The sequence below is a fragment of the Thalassophryne amazonica genome, chromosome 8 (assembly GCF_902500255.1).
Source record: "Thalassophryne amazonica chromosome 8, fThaAma1.1, whole genome shotgun sequence".
Taxonomy (NCBI): domain Eukaryota; kingdom Metazoa; phylum Chordata; class Actinopteri; order Batrachoidiformes; family Batrachoididae; genus Thalassophryne; species Thalassophryne amazonica.
The window spans coordinates 10,342,995-10,363,254 of NC_047110.1; the positions used below are offsets into that span (position 1 = coordinate 10,342,995).

The following is a 20,260-nucleotide window of genomic DNA, read 5'->3' on the forward strand; positions in this document are numbered from 1 at the left end:
CACTGCGCGACGTCTCGCACCGTGAATAGTCCTTAAAGCGACAGTATCACCTCAAAATCTCTCATCAGCTGTTAAAATTTTCACTGAAGACCAGCTTAATTTTTCGAACCATGTCCACTTCGATGTGTCTCACAGGTTTAGAAAAAATTTTGATCAAACAAAGCGCCAGTCTCTCAGCAACTTCTCAGACAAAGGAATTCCGACGAGGGGCTGGACGACTCCTCCCACAAGGAGTGCTCACAGGCGAATGACGTCACCGACAGGCGTGGAAAAACTCACGCATGCGCACGAGGGTTCAAGCATGTCTGACGTAAAAACATATGAATGAAATCCATATAGTTTTTGAAAAAAATAAAAAGGACCTATACTTTACGGACAGACCTCGTATATATATATATATATATATATATATATATATATATATATATATATATATATATATATATATATATATATATATATATCGGTTTAGGTGTGTAGGAATCTATGTGTATATGTGGCAAAGGGTATTACTGGTTGTGGGGAAGAAGGGGTAGGGATAAATAAGCTGATGCTTCACCCTACCCCTTTTCGGACATGTTGGGTACACAGTAGGAACTTTTTTGTTGTTGTCTTTACTGATCTATCTTGTAATTGTTGTTGTATCAAATGTTTGAAATAAACAGTTTTCATTCATTCATTCATTCATTCATTCATGGTTATGAGTAATTTTTTTCTCTAATAGTTAAAATTTTATTAGCAAAGAAAGTCATGAAGTCATTACTAGTTAAAGTTAAAGGAATACTCGGCTCAATAGAGCTCTGACTCTTTGTCAGCCTGGCTACAGTGCTGAAAAGAAACCTGGGGTTGTTCTTATTTTCTTCAATTAGTGATGAGTAGTAAGATGTCCTAGCTTTACGGAGGGCTTTTTTATAGAGCAACAGACTCTTTTTCCAGGCTAAGTGAAGATCTTCTAAATTAGTGAGACGCCATTTCCACTGCAGCTTACAGGTTATCTGCTTTAAGCTGCGGGTTTGTGAGTTATACAACAGAGTCAGGCACTTCTGATTTAAAGCTCTCTTTTTCAGAGGAGCTACAGCATCCAAAGTTGTCTTCAATGAGAATGTAAAACTACTGACGAGATACTCTATCTCACTTACAGAGTTTAGGTAGCTACTCTGCACTGTGTTGGTATATGGCATTAGAGAACATAAAGAAGGAATCATATCCTTAAACCTAGTTACAGCGCTTTCTGAAAGACTTCTAGTGTAATGAAACTTATTCCCCACTGCTGGGTAATCCATCAGAGTAAATGTAAATGTTATTAAGAAATGATCAGACAGAAGGGAGTTTTCAGGGAATACTGTTAAGTCTTCAATTTCCATACCATAAGTCAGAACAAGATCTAAGATATGATTAAAGTGGTGGGTGGACTCATTTACATTTTGAGCAAAGCCAATTGAGTCTAATAATAGATTAAATGCAGTGTTGAGGCTGTCATTCCTAGCATCTGTGTGGATGTTAAAATCGCCCACTATAATTATCTTATCTGAGCTAAGCACTAAGTCAGACAAAAGGTCTGAAAATTCACAGAGAAACTCACAGTAACGACCAGGTGGACGATAGATAATAACAAATAAAACTGGTTTTTGGGACTTCCAATTTGGATGGACAAGACTAAGAGTCAAGCTTTCAAATGAATTAAAGCTCTGTCTGGGTTTTTGATTAATTAATAAGCTGGAATGGAAGATTGCTGATAATCCTCCGCCTCGGCCCGTGCTACGAGCATTCTGGCAGTTAGTGTGACTCGGGGGTGTTGACTCATTTAAACTAACATATTCATCCTTCTGTAACCAGGTTACTGTAAGGCAGAATAAATCAATATGTTGATCAATTATTATATCATTTACTAACAGGGACTTAGAAGAGAGAGACCTAATGTTTAATAGACCACATTTAACTGTTTTAGTCTGTGGTGCAGTTGAAGGTGCTATATTATTTTTTGTTTTTGAATTTTTATGCTTAAATAGATTTTTACTGGTTGGTGGTGGTCTGGGAGCAGGCACCGTCTCTACGGGGATGGGGTAATGAGGGGATGGTAGGGGGAGAGAAGCTGCAGAGAGGTGTGTAAGACTACAACTCTGCTTCCTGGTCCCAACCCAAGTTTGAGGGGTTTCACTTAATTTGGCTAGGCTATATTGCTCTCCAAATTTGGCCAGAAAGTACTTTTTTCAAATACGAACAAAAATGCTGTGATTTTGAAACAGCTCCTGTGCCTAAAGTATTAGAGCTGGCTCATTAAAACTTGGAGTATTTCTATTTCTCTGGCTGGGGAGCAAGTGCAGTGTTTTTCACTTTTTTTGGAAGGGGTCATGTGGGGACCACTGGCTGACTTGGCATGGAATGACCCTTGAACAAAAGTTATTCAACTTTAACTAAATATGAACTGGATATCCCAGATGTGTATACTGCAGATCAGCATGATAAAGTTCCCTGAAGATGTTCTAAGGAACACCCACCTTGCTTTAAAAGGACAAAAAAAAAAAAAAAATTACACACAAAAGATTATGCTAATGAAGCAGGGTTCGCAAACCCATCAGTTATGATTAACCAGTAGAGTGCTGAATAAATGCAATCGCAAATTGCAATCATGCAATTATTAATGTATCATCTAACTCATTTAAGGTGTGCATTTCAAATCTGGTGAAAATCATATTCACTGTTGAAGTTATTTTGTCCACGAGAATCAATAATGTGTTTAGTAAAGTGGATGGTACGTAGTGGGTGTTGCTGAAATCAGAGTACTAAAATTCAACCTTGGGATGCCTTGTTCAAATTTTGTGAAAATTTAATACATTTTGGTCAAGTGATCATTGGCACAAGAACCAATACTGCACAAATTATTGATTTAGCAACAAGTCCAAAGGTCAGGGTCTATCATGGTATTATCAGGAATGGCAGACAAACATCTGGACACAACTGCAGGACTCGATAACGTAGCTCTGGTTCGTAAAGGCGTTTACTGAAGGATTCAGTGGGGTCCAGTACACAGCAAGGCAGTCCAAAACAAGCAAACAGTTCAAAAACATCAGGCTTAAAGCATGGTCAATATAAACAGGCAGGTGGTCGAAACACAATGTGGTAGCAGGACTTGGAGACATGGAACACAGGGCTGGAAGCGAAGGCACAAGGCGCAACAACCTGGCGAACGAGTAGTGCCACCAGTGGGACATAAATACACCCAGGTGATGAGATGCAGATTAGAAACAGGTGTAAGGAAAGGTCCAGAACTGGGTGTGGCCTAAGCAGAGTGCAACGCCCACCACCAAGCACCAAGAGAGACAGACAAGAGAGATAGGGACAGAAAAACAGCAAGCAGGCAGGAAAAACTCAGCACTGAGAAAAAAAACCCCATAAAAACCTAAACGAAACATGGCATAACACAAAGCACAGGTACAAAGCATGACAGGTATGGGGTTGAGGTAGTGTCCGTTGAAAAGGCAAGTTACACTTCTGTGATGGCCGCATTGATGCAGTAAAGGACACTGATATTTTAGATCAACAAATGTTGCCTTCAAGATCACATCTTTTCAAGGGATGTCTATGCATTTTTCAAGCAGACAATGCAAAACCACATTCTGCACACATTACAAAGACACAACTGCGGGAGAAGAGGGTTCAGGTCCTGGACTGGCCTGCTTACAATCCTGATTTGTCCCCAGTAGAGAATGTGTGGAGAATTTTGAAATGAAAAATCCAACAATGACCCTCTACATGTTTGCAGGAAGCATGGGCAAAAATAACACCTGAAACGCTTCATCATTTGTATCCTCAATGGTAAAACATGTTTTCAGCTTTGTGAGAAGGAATAACAACATTACAAAGTGGTAAACACTTTAGCATCCAAACATTTTTTGGAACTTGTTACAGGTCTGAAATGCAAGAATGAAATGCAAGAATGTACGTCTGTATATTACCAAATGAAATGAAGCTGACCACACAAAATACCATCTTAGGTTCATACTGTTTGCAGTGAAATAGAAGTTAAAGTACATGCCCTGCATTTTTATTTTATTTGCATTTCCCATTTTCTCACTGCCTGGCTTCATCAGGCAGGGTCCTCCAATGCGCACTGAGCAGATTCAGACACCACTACGGTTCTGGTGCTGTTAGATCTTAGTGCTGCGTGTTTGATACCGTGGATCATCATATTCTACTCGATAGGCTGGAGAATCATTTTTGGATTACTGGGAGTGCCCTTGCATGGTTGACATCATACCTAACCAGTCGTTCTCACTGCGTCTAGTACAACAGCACTAACTCTAACCTTAGTGACATGAAATTTGGGGTTCCACAGGGGTCCATCTTAGGCCCCTTGCTTTTCTCCCTTTATATAGCACTCCTTGGGCACATATTGCCGCATTTTGGGATCATCTTTCATTGCTATGTTGATGATACTCAGTTATACATGCCAATAACTGCTAGTAATCTCATCCACATAAAATCCTTAGACGATTGCCTTGCATCAGTGAGAAGCTGGATGTCTAGCAACTTCCTACTTCTGAACTTGGACAAGACTGAAATGATGGCTCTTGGTCCAGTGAGACATCGACATCAATTTGACCAGCTAACGCTTGGCCTAGGCTTGTGTGTCATACATCACACTGACAAAGTGGGGAACCTTGGGGTGATTTTTGATCCTCTGTTGTCCTTTGACCTCCACATTAGAGATATTATGAGGAGTGCTTTATTCTTTCTACTGCAATGTTCTATTTTCTGGTCTACCACAGTCCAGAATTAGGGGTCTCCAATTGGTTCAAAATGCTGCTGCCAGACTTTTGACAGGAAGCAGAAAGTTTGACCACATTACACCCATTTTGGCATCTCTTCACTGGCTTCCTGTCCCTGTGAGATCAGATTTTAAGGTTCTGCTACTAACCTATGAAATTATTGATGGACTAGCACCTCCCTAAGCTCTACATACCGGCCGGGCTGTGTGTTCTCAGGGCACAGTGCGACTTTGCGCTAGTCCATTCTCTTATCGTGCATCTGTTTTGTGGAATGAGCTACCTCCATCAATAAAATTGTCAGATTCTGTAGAAACTTTCAAGTCCAGACTTAAGACATTTATTCTCCTTTTGTATGGCTAGCATACTGGCATAGTATGGTACCATGCTTCCTACCCTTTTAATTATGATGTGTGGAACCTGGAACTCCTAGTGGTCAAGGAGGCACTGGAAGAGTGGAGGCATTACCTCGAAGGTACCATTATTCCATTTATCATCCGAACAGACCATAAAAACACGGCATACATCCAAACAGCCAAACTGAACTCCAGACAGGCCAGGTGGTCATTGTGTTTTGGAAGATTCAATTTTTCAATCACATACCACCCAGGATCAAAGAACATTAAACCTGATGCACTATCTTACCACTTTAGTCAGCCTGTTCTGCCTTCACCTCCAGAACACATCCTGCTGGACAAGTTTGTCATTGGTGCCCTCACATTGGATATTGAAAGGGTCATCCAGGAAGCACAAAGAACCCACCTGGATCCTGGAGGAGGAGCTCCTGGACGGCTGTTCCTTCCACCTACAGCCCAATCAGCAGTTTTACAGTTCATCCATTCATCCAAGTTTGCCTGCCATTCCGGACTCACCGAACCTTGCACCTCCTCCAAAAACCCTTCTGGTGGCCCAACATCCAGGCAGATGTGTGACATTTCGTCAAGGTCTGTACCATCTGTGCCAGGGACAAACCCTCCCACCTGGTCTCCTCCGGCCTCTACCAAATCCACATCACCCCGGGTCTCACATATGCCTGGACCTCATAACCAGACTGCCACCTTCCATGGGAAACCACACCATCCTGACAGTTGTCGACAGGTTTTTCTAAGACAGCACACTTGGTGGCACTGCCAGGATTACCATCTGCCCAGGAAACCATGACCTCCTGGTCCACCATGTGTTTTGGCTGCATGGCATTCCTGTAGACATCGTGTTGTATTGAGGTCCCCAGTTCACCTGTGTGTCATGTCCTCCCACCCGTCAACGTGGAGTACTCAGCTGCCGTGGGTGAAGTATGCATACAACTCATGGGTGAGCTCAGCTACTGGACTTTCACCTTTTGAATGCACACTCAGATATCAACCTCCTCTATTTCCAGAACAAGGAGCCGACCTCTCTGTCCCATTAGTCGAAGCCCAACTACGCCACATCTGTCAGGTGTGGAGGACTGCCCATTCAGCCCTACTCCAGAAGAGAGACCAGACTATGTGCCATGTGGACCAGCACCGAGACTGAGAGCCAGATGTGTGGCTCCACGCAGCTCTCGTCTCACTCGTTTTCCCAAACATCAGGCACATGCAGCAGGTGGAACACCTGCAGGAGCGCGCTGAGGAGTATCACAACAAGACTTTTAGCCGACTTGGCATCTCTGTCTTTATTTGGCATATTGCAGCAATGAAACAATACGGTGCAGTAGGGTTTAATTGTGTGCACGTCAGAGAAGAACGCTGTCACACTCTATTAAGGATCACCACTAATCAAGACACATCAACACGCTCAGTTGCGATCTCCAAGACATGAAGTGAAATGAGGGTGGTGCGTGACATTCGTGGAAGATTTTTTTGACAGCCAGAAACATGCTCCACAAAAAATACGAATATGAGACACCAAGACGCACTATTAAGAAACCTATTCAGATGCGTTAAGTCATGTTAAGAATGTCAGGAATGTGCCAAGAATGATGCAAATATGACATTTGTAACGCGTCTTGCCTATGTGTAAACACACCATAAGAAATTGGTTCGCAGATTTTCAAAAAACTCCCTAGCTAATTTGTTACAAAATCAAGAGTGGCAAGAAAGAAGGATTCACTTTTACAAGTCACATGCGCCATGTTTGAGTCACTCCAGAATGAAACATTAACAGAGAACACAAGATTACAAGAAACAAGATTTTCAGTCGAAGTGTGAAAAAGGGTTTTAGTGAGTATGCGATAAAAAAATGTCATATGTATGATCAAGTAGAGGTCATGTCTGTGTGCTGTCTTACTGTCTGATGTTCTTGATGATGGTCTCCATCACCTCCTCCCAACCATAAGCCTTCACAGAGTGGATGTTCTCTACGATCTCTGTGGTCAGAGCCAAGCGACGGCTGATCTTCTCTGATCGCGTTGCGCTGTCAAAGGTGCAGTACACAGTTACACAATACCAAAAAACAAATACAGTATCAAACAAACAGACAACTTTACCCATATTTAGGTTACATGAAATCAGCAAGTATCCCAACTCATAATGTTCCACTAACTAAAATCTCTTAGCTATCGTACAAGATGAAGGATGGTAGTTCTGCAACAACATTGGTCATGTTGATGTGTCCCGTCTTATCTGCAACTTATCTGAACCAAAGTTCCAAAGATGGCAACCCTGAGTGTTGTGAAAGCAACAATATTCTTGCCATTCTGGCTGAGGTGTATTTCCTGTGGAATCACTCCAAATGTTGCAGTGAGTACATGAAAATTCAGTAAGGTATATCTTCTATTATACATTCCAAATCTAAGGTAGAACTCTACTAGTATATATTAAGGTATATCTAAATATCTAAAAAAGAAAAAAGAAAAAAAAAGATGAGCCGAGCCACTTAAGTGCCTGGTCTTGAGAACCAGGGATGGTAGGTTACAAAGCTTTTTCTATCCCATGGGAACTCTCCCTACTCACCTAAGCAGCTCAAGAATATGGACAGCATGTATATAAGTAACATTTACAGGTAGCAAACAACATATACAAGAAATATAGTTACTACATAATATTATAGGAGTTAGGTACTGAAACCTAACTGTTCATACAGGAGGACTGTAGTATACATCTACCTAATCTGTAGACTTGTAAAACTAAATTATAGCTAGTAGACTAAGCTATAAATATGGCTATATTATTATAGAAACAGAAGCTATGATGTAATATGTTTTAGGTTTCTATCTAAAGTTCACCCTGCTAGCTTACTATAGGAAGACAAAATCCATACTCTATACATCAGACATGCTTGGACCCTCGTGGCCATGCGAGAGTTTTTTCACACCTGTCGGTTACATCATTCGCCTGTGGGCAGTCTTTGAGTGAGGAGTCGCCCACCCTCTCGTCGATTTTTTCATTGTTTAAGAATGGCTCAGAGACTGCTGCTTTGTTTGATAAAAATGTTTTCAAAACTGTAAGGCACAACAGAGTGGACACCATTCGATAAATTCAGCTGGTTTTCAGTAAAAATTTTAACGGCTGATGAGAGCTTTTGGTCTGGTAGTGTCGCCGTAAGGACGGCTCATGGTGACTGACGGCGAACTGCGCTTCGAGGTGGCAGCGTCTCGCCGTTTCAAGTTGAAAACTTCCACATTTCAGGCTCTGTTGACCCAGTAAGTCATCAGAGAACAGAGAACTTTCAGAAGAAGTCGGCATGAGGAGTTTATTCGGACATTCCATTGTTAACGGACATTTTGTAATGAAAGAACGTGCGGGCAGAGTCACATGTCGGGCCGGACCCGACCGCGGGGGGTCGCGACAGGAAAAACACCTCCGTTGAAAACCTTAACGGGCAAGTTGGAACATGTCCAGCTGTTAAACAATTTCTCATATACTCACTCCACTGAAAGCCATCAAAAGCCGCCTGAATTTTACAAATGGTTTTCAACACGGAGGTGTTTTTCCTGTTGCGGCACAGACAGATTCGTCGAGTCGTCACGGAAACGACTCGGCGAATTTGCGCACGTCTTTCATTACAAAATGTCCTTAAACAGTGGAATGTCCGCATAAAGTCCTCATGCCGGCCTCTTCTGAATCTTCTCTGTTCTCTCACGACGTCCTGGGTGAATTAAGCCTTAAATTAGGATGTTTTCAGGTCGAAACAGGCCGACGACGGCGCCTGGAAGCGCTGCGTGATGTCCCGCTCCGTGGGAAGTCCTTACAGTGACAGAAACACCCCATAATCTCTCATCAGCCGTTAAACTTTTCACCGAAAACCAGCTTAATTTCTCGAATAGTGTCCACTCGGATATTCCTCACAGGTCCAGAAAAAATTTTGATAAAGCAACGTGCGCCGTCTCGAGCAGCGTGTGAAACAAAGGAATTCAGCTGAAAGGGCTGGACCACATCTCACTCAAGGCCTGCCCACAGGGAAATGACGTCACCGACACGCGTGAAAAAACTCACGCATGCGCACGAGGGTTCAAGCATGATTGGTGTAATCGCACGTCATTCAAATCCATATAGTTTTTTTAAAAAATAAAAAGGTAGGATACTTTTCTGATAGACCTCGTATATACATCCATACATGACATACTAGTTAAGTTCTCTGAGAAAAAAAAAATGAAAATTGACTACCAGCAATTACTCAATCTGGGACACAGACAGAACATGTGTGAAGGAGTTCCTGGTGTTTGGTTCCATCTGTCACATCAAGTTTTAGAGCTTAACCAGTTGCACCAGTTTGTTTTTGACCAGTGTGATCTGTGCACCACTTTAAACTGTGTGACTGAGTGTCTTAAACAGGTGGATGATGAATGGATTTTGCTTAAACATTCTTGCCAGAGTTCCTGTTGAATTTCTACACTCAGCTCCTCCTCCCACTGCTTCTTCAAGGTGTTAAGAGGAGACTCTGTGGTGATCCAGTCATGAATAAACTGTTCTCATTAAACCTTGGCTGTGGGCTTTCTGCTCCAGGGTTGTGTCCAAAAGAGAGTTACCTATGTTCTGATTCGCCATTCTTTGTCACAGTTGATGAGAAAGCTTTTTCCCTACTGTTTCACCATGTTCATATACAGGGTGTTTCCAAAAAGTGCCACAAAGCTAAAGTCATGGAAAATCTATACACTTTTAGATACTGATATCTGTTATATGTCATCTTGAAGCATATCTCAGGGAATTTTATCTCTGGTGTTCATTTCTAATTTCACCTCAGTTTGTAAGAGTTTTGGTGCTCACCAGATGTGCACTGCTCCTCTGGTTCAGCCAGACCTCCCTTTGTTAACAATGTGAACAGTTAAATCAGTTTGAAACATCTTTACAATCCTCCTCATTGTCTTTCTGTCTGGAGCTTTTCTAACTGCAAAATGACGATATTGTCATTGGGTTTGCACCATCAATTTAGTCTGAAAGCAGAATTGCACCAGTTTCCTTTTTTTTTTTTGCTTGATCAGAAGAAACTCCTCACCATGAAGGAGTAGTGCATTAACTGCATCATACTGAGTCTTAGAACGTTTCAGCCTACCCTCGTATATCAATGTCTTTAAGAACAAAAAACAGACAAAATGATTTTGTGGCACTTTTTTTGGGACACCCTGTACTTTATGTCTGGTCTGTTGTGAATTTAGTCCATTTTGGAATAAGGCTGTAACATAACAACATGTGGAAAAAATGAAGCACTGTGAATACTTTCTGGTTGCACTGTATTTATGTTGTATTGAGTTGAATAGAAAGGGGGACAATAGTTTGAAGTGTGATCGTATGGGGTTGTTCATAGTGATAATATTCCTATTGGCTGGGTTTTGAGTGGTACAACAATTACAATGAATATGTGAAAAAGGGTAGGAAAAAAGAAGTGAAAATGTCCTGCTCCTTTTGGAACTCATAATATTTAAGTTCTGTTACTTTTAGTATCATTATTTCTTATCAATTTCTCACACATATACCAGACAGTATGAACAAAAGATATTTCATGTTTTGTGTAGTCAACTTCATTTCATTTTTTAAAATGAATCATTACTTTTGCCTGTTTTCTTATGACAGGTCAGGTGATGAAACTATGAACATTTCCATTTCAGTGAATATATCTTGGACTTCATTTACATCATTCAATAAAAAACACATACAGTATGGTACTGTATGGTAAATCTGTGTGAAGTCGGCAGTTCTCAAAACTTGAGTGTCCATGCTGAAAGGAGACAAGTGAGGGAAGCCAAAAAGACACCTGTGACAACTCTGATAGAATTACAGGCTTGTGATGATGCGACTGGAGAAAATGAGAATACTGCAATATTTGCCTGTTGCATCACACACTGAACAGCTTCATAATGGGGCAGAGTAGAGAAGGACTGTAAAACAGGATAACACAAAATCTAGCCTAGGGTTTCCCAATATGCCTTCTGGTAAAAAGCAGCTCCAATCTCAAATGTTTTTAAAGAAAAGGTTCCTCTGTACCACTCTGTCAACAGACAACTATGCACAGTTTCTCCAATCACAACCACAGAAGCCTGTAATTCCTTCAGACTTGTCTGGCAGACTTGTGGCTTCCCTCACTAGTCTCCTTCCAGCATGGTCGTTTCGTTTTTGAGAACTGCCTGCTTGACACAGATTTATCAGACAGTATGATACTGTTTGTGTTTGTGAATAATTGATGTAAATAATATCTAAGAAATATTCAGTGACTTGGAAATGTTCATGGTTTCCTCCCCTGACTTCTCTGAGGAAAACTAGCTGTTGAACTGATGATTTAATCTTTATACTTAGAATAAATTGTCCCGCCACGACTCTTTTTGGATTGTGTTGCAGGCCTAAAATGAAGGTGTTGATGTACACGACCAGTCAAAGGTTTGGACACGCTATTCCACTCAACTGAACAGGAAAGCGTGTCCAAGCCGTTGGCTGATAGTGTACATTAATAAATGTGCACCATCACTGCTTTTTGTGCACTTAAGCACAAAAAAACAAGAAATATCTTGAGGTCATCCTGACTGCAATGAAACAGAAGTAAAAGGAAAAGGAAGTATTACTGTATTTTGTTTCAATCTGCATTTTCCATATTGTCCCAACTTTCTCTGATTTGGAGTTGTAATTTAACTTTTATGCATTCAAAATAAAAAATACTTCATACAGTGGGACCTATTTTTAACAACAGATGCTAAATGGACTTCTAGGTGCAAGTTATTTAAGTGGAGGGAAATACTGGTACAAACAACCGCTGATAGCGAAAGTGTTTGGTTTAACCGTTTCTTTTGCTTGGGCATTTTGTAGTCAGAATACAACATCAATTTATCAGAATCACTTGACTTTCCTTTGAATCTAGAGTGTGCTGGGTGGTACTGTGGAAGTGGTCAAGCAAAAGAATTACTGGCTTGTTAAAGGATTTATTAACTCCAACCTGTTGGAAAATGAAGCTTGATAGAAGCTCAGGCCTTTTTGTTTTTGCCATGAGTGTTTTATGTTGAGGTGTTATGTGTAGGTGACTGTCTGTGTGCCTTTACATTCCTTGTTGTTCCACAAACCAGGCTGAAGCAGAGGTGATCATACCTTTGCAGTAGCACCCCCAAATTCTGGAACCTGCTGCCACTGCACATTAAGCCAAAAACACGGCCTGTTTTTAAAACCCAATAAAAAAAATAAGCGTTTTGCTTATTTTTTTATTTTTACTACACGTCATTTTTAGATCAACACACCAACAGGAGTTCAAGTGGTATTTCTAGTTACTGGATGCAGGTGCTGTGCATGAAAATGACAACTTGCTCTTTGTACTCCTTTGCACTGTATTTGTGATAACTCTCCAGTCTGCTCTGCGAGATGTCAACAACATTGAGAAATGCACTGAGACATTCAGATAACGCTGCAATTTAACTACTGCACACTGACTTAATGGCCCAGTCACACGGCACTTAACAAGGGTGACGAAGCCCTGACGAAACAAGAAATCTGGACTTTCGTTGACTATCGTTGGCATCGTTTAACCTTCGCGCAGCTTCGTTCCTGCAGCAGGCGCTTTGTCAGGATTTTTAAACTGTTGAAAAATTTGAACGAAGGGCAACGAAAACCTCAGTTCGTCTGTGTTTCGTTTTGCTGTCGTTCTTGACGTTTTTTAATCGTTTGTGTAGTTTTTGTAACGTTATTGTTTGACTTCGTTGGAGCAGCTGAACATTTTCACAGTGCAGAAGCCGGTTTCTGAGCGCTGCTGCGTTCATGTACCGTCGGAAATTACAGGGCAAACTCAGCCTGCTTGCTTGGATTTTTTTTATCTGTGTGGGGGGGGGGGGCAGCTTCAATGGGCTCAGGCACATTACATAGGCCAGAATTAATCTTGTGTGTGGATAGAATTAATTATTTTGCCACAAGCAACTGTTGAATTTGAAACAACGAAAACGTTGTGTACTTTCAGACGGTACTTGAATGCAGCATCAGCGGCAGTAGGAGCTGCTCCGTGCGCTTACTATTTTGTATTAAATATAACAATCTGAGTGTAGGAATGATAATCCAGTCCTTCTGTACATGTGGCAACAGGCGGATGAATCAAAATGATGATATAAAGAGCTGTTCTGGAAGACAGAATTCACGTTGTGGGTCAGTGATCAGCTGGTGGAAGAACTGCACGTGAGTCAATGCGTGCGTTCACACGCACTGATTAATTTACTGTTCTGATATATTCAATCATCTTTACACATATTTATATTTATTCTCCCTTTTACAGTTTTCTGTTATAAATCAATATATATGGCTTAGAACATAATACAGTGATACAGCAGTGACCACGGCGCACTTTTTTTTTTCTTTTTAACTGGAGCACGACGGAGCGCGCAGCGTGTCGACAGACAGTGTGGATTCTGATGATAATGGAGATGATCCCTCTTTTGTTCTGGACAAGGAACCAGAGCAGGTCCATCGACATGCACACAGATCTCCACAGATTCTGTTTGCAGTTTCTCCAGGACTCAGGCGCTATGAGCTCCGTCCCAGCGCCGAGTGCTCTGCTCCAGCTGTGGCTCCAGGCGTGTTTCGTCGAGATCGTGAGCTTCGGTTTTGTTAAGTTCCTCTTTTGTCCCTTTTGCGCTCTTGCTTCGCAGACTGTTCGGTGATAAAACCCTTACGAAAAGTTCAATAGGTTTCTATAGGATTCTATAGAGGTCATATAGCTTTCTATAGAACACCTATAGACACGCGACCTACAGGGGTCTTGGCCTATAGAGACCGATAGCATTCTACAGACATAAGGACCTATAGGCGCCATTGCGTATAGAAACCTATAGGTTTCTATAGACATGCCAGTATATAGAAACACCATATTAATCAATTCTGGCTCAAATGTAGCCGATAAATTATCTGATAGAAAAAAATGTGGAATTTGGATGAAAAAACAGATTGTTTTATTTTGTCTGCATATTTTTATGCAAGATAACGTTGCCACTGTACTAGCAAGGAGATATTAATTTTTGTTCACTTGTAACTATAATATATTTGAGAAGTGTGTATATACACATCACGCTTATACACAAGCAGATAAAGGCAAAGTATAAAAAAGTTACACATTACAAATTCAACAATATCTTTTATTACAAGTTAAAAATTATTACATGTATATACATAATCACATATATCATTTTCTTTGTCGAACCATGGAACTTGGAAACTGCAGTATCATCAAACACAAGTATAGATGTAAACATCCAAACAGGTCAGCATTAATGCAGACAGTTTGCTTCAAATGGTTACTATAACATCTGTAACTGAAACTACACATGCATATGTTATATCAGTTCAACCCATACGCCAGTGTATACAATTCTGTAGGACCGTCTATATCCTATGCCAGAGGTGGGACTAAGTTACTGTCAAATCATTCTCAAGTCATGAATCGGCAAGTCTCAAGTCAAATCTCAAGTGAGCTTGCAAACAATTGGTGGCCAATTCATGACTTGAGAGTGACTTGACGGTGACTTTGAGAGAATTCTATAGGCTGCCCTATAGCATTCTATAGAGGGCCAAGTTCTGCTAACATGTAAAACATTCATGTGTAACCATCAATTCACAACTTAATCCCAGTAAAACCGAGAAGGCAGTGGGCACAGGTAAGATGAAACATCAGTTTTCATAAAAATACATTTTTGCAGGATGTCTCCTGGATAAATACAAATATTTGGGTTATCTGCATGTTGGTCAATATTTACAAGAAAGTCAGATGAACAGCCTAGCCTTGCATCAACAAATAATGGTCTTCGTGTAATGCTGAATGGCTTTACTAGTATGATATTTGCTTTATCACACAAACAAAAACCATTATCATTCATGCAGTCTGGTCCCAATTTAACACAGAGAAAAGTTTCAATTCTTCCATATTTATACACACCATGAGTAAATGCAACATAGCAGTTGCAATGCCGAGCAGATTGAAAATAGTCACTGCTGGCATACAGCTGGTGGTGAAAAATAAATCTCTTATATACACGGCGGAAGTGTGCACTTGGTTCCCTGTCAGTCTGCTTGCAGCCAGTAACTTTGATGGAGGCAGAATAACTTGCTCTCCTTTGCCAAGAGCACGCAAATTATTTGAAAGTACGTTTGTACATTTTGATTTAATGTGTCTGCTGGCCAATGAGGTATACAGGACAGACACATCAGTGTTCTCCTCCATGCAACTAACTGCTAACTCTGTCATCACCTTCATGAGAGAGAATGTCTCACAAATCTGAAAACCAACTTTCTGGGTACCGTGGAAACACCTAATCAAAGTCCTGTTGTATCCCTCAAAAACAAAGGTGGAAGTTGCCCATAAAGGGCCAGTGTTGATAACTGACTGGGCAAAATGAATCAATGAGTGGACATTGAAAGTGCAATGTCTTATTCCATATAAACGCTCAGTCATCAGAACAAACATCCTGAGGCAAGCATTGCTCTCACGAACCTTTCTTTCAGAAACACTCTCACTCATGAGGTAATAAATACCAAATACAAATAGGAACCAGTGTTTCATATACACAGCAGGTAAAATTCCCTGAAATACCACCAAAGAATAGAACAGGAGAGCTCACCATTCAGATGCCTTCCAATACTTCCGCGTTTTGAGAGACCTGGTTATTTCACTTGGAGGTGCTATATCCTGCAGTCTCTCATCTAATTTCTTCACTTGGTCCCCAATGTAATATGCCTCTGCTCTGTTTGCTGAATCCAGCCAAGTCCCCACAAAATGTCTAGTAACTCCTAAGAAAGCTGTGTGTTGTGATTCAGAACAAATGCCTTTCACAGAGTCATAATGTGGTAACTGCATGACAACTGAAGGCCCCTTCACACCTTGCTGACACATCCCTGTTCTCTGTGACTCTATTGACAATCTCCTCTGATCATCGTCAGTTCTTGGGAGTGCTTCACCATTGTATGGGTAAGTACGAATGGGTATTGGTGTGCCTTCCTGCTTACACCAGTCGCATCCATACTTCCCATTGAACTGTTTGGAATTCCTCACTAAAGACCTGGCAGGTGCATCCGCTGACAGGCAAAGAGCAAAAATCCTGGTTTGGCCAAGAGGTGAGTGCAAACCATCTGCACCCAAATCTCTAAGTTCATCCACAAATGGTTTTAAGAAAGTATTCATTTTGGGTTTACATTCTCCAAACCACAAGCCTGCCATAATCATATGTTTCCTGCGCATATGTGGTGGAATTTCATTTACTGTGGCAAACAAAGGCCAAACAGAAAAATTGGAGGATTTAAAAATAGAAACTCCATCAGTATTGAACAATAATGACAAGTCACTGGGACCTATTATGCCATCATGAAGAAGGTTTTTATAAAGTTTACCATGAACAATGTCATTTATGTTAGTTTCTCTCAAGATTTCATCAATATTTCGATTTTCAAGGGCAGCTGCCACTTCTGGTACTTTCATCATTCTTTGCAGCTGTGTTTTGACGGGCATCCTGAGAAAAAAACTACCCTCTGCAGTTGAGATGTCTGCACTGAATTCATTGCCGCAGTTTGTACAATTCCTTGTCAATTTCTCGGGGCCAAGATATGCAGTGCACGCCATGCAATAATAGTGAACCTGAAATTGAAATAGAAGAATGGTATGAATATAAGAACATTGAAACCTGCGAGAGCATGATCGTTTTTTAATGCACAACAGAAGCTTGAGCATATTGATTATCAATGATAAGCAATCTGTATAGCAACAAAAATCACCATACACCAACAAGAACATGATTTACTAGCATACCATGGCAAATGATAACAGCACAGACTAATGCTGCATTTACACATAACAATGACAAGAAATGAATGCCATGAAGTATACATTCTTGGCCGCTGATCATGTTAAGAATGTCAGGAATGTTCCAAGAATGAAGCAAATATGACGTTCGTAATGCATTCTGCCTATGTGTAAATGCAGCATAACTCCCTTTATATGAAACACATTGGTCAGTACAGATGGTGATTTAATAAAAAATAAACATACCTCGTACATTGAATCTTCAACACTCTTGTACAGCAAATACTTTGATGTAGGAACACTGTTTGGACAGTGTATATTCATCAAAGAAGATCATCCAAAGCACTATCAGAAAGACCATGCCGCAAGACATAGGACACTATCAGCAGTAGACTCTGTGACTTGGTGATGGGTGCATCTGGATAAATTGGAAGATTTCCATCTTCAAGGCTGAATCCCTAAAAAAGGCAAAAAAAAAGCAAACAAAACAAAACAAAACAGTGAGCATCAGAAAGGTGTAACATTAGTCACGGGGCTGATATCAGAAAGAGCCTTAGATAAACGTGGCTGCACTCATCAGACATGGACTGTTTATAGTTGGTTGAGCCTTAATTTTTTATTATACGAACATTAATTGCGACACTATTACACTCACAGAAATATTTAACCCTGACTTTGAAGATTTATGTAATTTTATTACATGACTAATTCCCATTTACTTTTTTTTTTAGATAGTTTTAATACAAACCTACCAAATAGACCTTACATGATTCATATTCATTACTGTAATAATTCCTATTTATTTGAAATGCATAATCCTCAGCTTTATGTATTTAGTATTAATAAAATATAATTACTCTAAATCAATAATGACAGTATTTATTTAAAACACCTAAAGTATATTGTTTGAACTGCATAATAATTAGGTTACCTATGCCATTTATCTTGTATATGGTTAAAATAAAATAAGTATAAATAATTTAAAATTCCTGTATACAAAAAGAATGAATTTTTTTGGCCCAAGAGGAAATATGGTACATGTGTGTTTGAAGTAAGAAAATATTTTAATTTGTTTTTCTTTTGTTAAGGTTAAGGTCATAGACAATGCCCTAATTCATACGGTTACAGTGCATAGAAAAACCAAACACCATATTTGTTCTATTAGAATGGCATGTGCTTAAATGACAGAAGCAATTTTATGTTCAAAATAAGTCATATGTTAACATTTCTATATGCAATAAATGCAATGTTTGGTTTAGGTGTGCTTCTATTTATTTCTAGAATAGAGGAAATATGGTACATAAATTGGTATCAGTCATGATGCTTATTTACCTGGTAATTATCATCTGGTTCATGTCCTTCCTCCCCATCACCATGCTGAAAATCATCATCTTCATCATCTCCTCCAGAGTCAACTCCATTGTCATGCCAGTCCTCATCATCCCCCTGATCCATTTCTTCATTTTGTACTGAGTCTCCACCCATGTCTTGCCCCAAATCATCCTCGCCTTCCTTGTTGCCATCAATATGCCAAGTGTTATCTTCAACATTATGATCACATCCAACATCACCATACCACATGTCTGCTGAATCTGCTTGGTTTACTTCATTGAGAACATCATCCTTGCTTCCATTGTCCACTAGATCATCCTGTTCTAAAACCACCCCACCTTCTTGAGAACTACTATGTTGAAACACAGCTCTATTTCTGATGTCCATTCGATCATTCATTGGTAAGTCAGTTTCAGGTTGTTCAACATCAGTGCCACAGTGGTTACAATCAATCCCTTCGTCAGTCTTTGAATGCTCCTAGGAAAAAATATAGGATACATGCACCTTTAGCAACATGAATTTCAAGTATGCAGAGAAGTGGCATTTCATATTTTTAATCTTGATTGATGTTTATCAAAATTTACAAACAATTTCTCATAAAATTAATAAAAGGAAAAAGTCAGTATACAAATTATCTTCAAGCAAACAGAAATATTGTTCAAATGGAAACAATTCAAATAGTGAAAACAGCCATACTAATTTAGTTTCAATTTCAACTGGTTATTCTATACATGCTGTAGATCATAATATAGCCAACATTCAAGAATCTACAAATTAACCATATACATGCCAAATTCATTGTCAATCAAGTGGACAATGATTAGAATGATGTGGCATTATGTTACATGTGTTTTTCTTCATGAAAGAAATCTTAATATTTTCGCATGCCTCGTTTTTTGTTTTTTTTCAAATCCCCCCGCCCGATTGTTAGTGACCCCCCCAGTCTAAACATAAGACAACGGGTCTCTTTTGTACTTACGGGAGCAACCGACTGTGAAGAGTTGAGATCAATGGTTTCACCACCTACAATTCTTCTCTTTCGTCGATTACATTTTGTTTGTCTCGGAAGAGAGATATCGGGATTAATCCCATATTGTCTGTAACGTTGTCGAAGCATGTCAACCGAAATATGGCGTCGGGTTGTTGGTGTTTTTCTTTTTCTGCTTCTTCTTCTCTCTGTTGGTCAGGAGGGGCCATCAGGTTAGGTGCGCATGCGTACAACAGAGCAGCGCCCGCAATGATTCAAAATGCATACATTTTTTTAAAATAAATGAAACAAAAATTTAAAATAGAATTAACTTTTCAGTTTTCTTCATAAAAACATCTAAACTTAGATCAATGTGAACAAATAAACACGTATAAGTCATGAATCTGTTTCCGGGTCATAGGTCGTTATATCCCATGATGCCACGCGCTCATAGGATCGCGCCATTTCAAAACGAGGCCGATCTTGGAGAAAGGCCGCGTCACTTTTGTCTGTTTCCTTTATTTCACATTTACGCTTGTATAATGGTGAAATACGCCCTTTTTGAGTTTTTTGAGGAAGATGCCGTTGAAGTAGGCGAATTCAAGTGGATTGTTGGCCACGAACAGATTGCAGAGTCTACGATTGGAAGTAAAACAGAGGTATGGATTGTGTGTTACGTGTGATCGCCTCGGACATCACACAATAAGAGAATGGAGTTCCGAGTGCGTGCTTGGGCTCCGGGTTGTACCAGCCAACCAGGAGTTATCCTGAACGGCAGTTCTATATTATACCATCTGAGAAATACAGGAGTGAGAAATGGCTCGCTGCAATCGCCAGGGGGGCTGTAAACACTGATGGGAGTATCAACAAAAGGAAACAATGGACTCCCAAGTCCAGTCCTGCTGTGTTCTGCCCATTTCATCTCGTAAATACTTTTTGTGTTAATATTCGATTTCAGTTTTAAATCGATTCAACAATGCTTCACGATTGACAAACAGCGTTTGTTTATACCGAGCCAAAGTGTGATGTA

The 20,260-nt window shown here is 40.1% G+C and overlaps 1 pseudogene; it reads right to left on the reverse strand.

Moving 5' to 3' along the window:
• The window catches only part of LOC117515419, a 279,907-nt pseudogene that overhangs the window by 180,334 nt on the left and 79,313 nt on the right, over nucleotides 1-20,260 (reverse strand).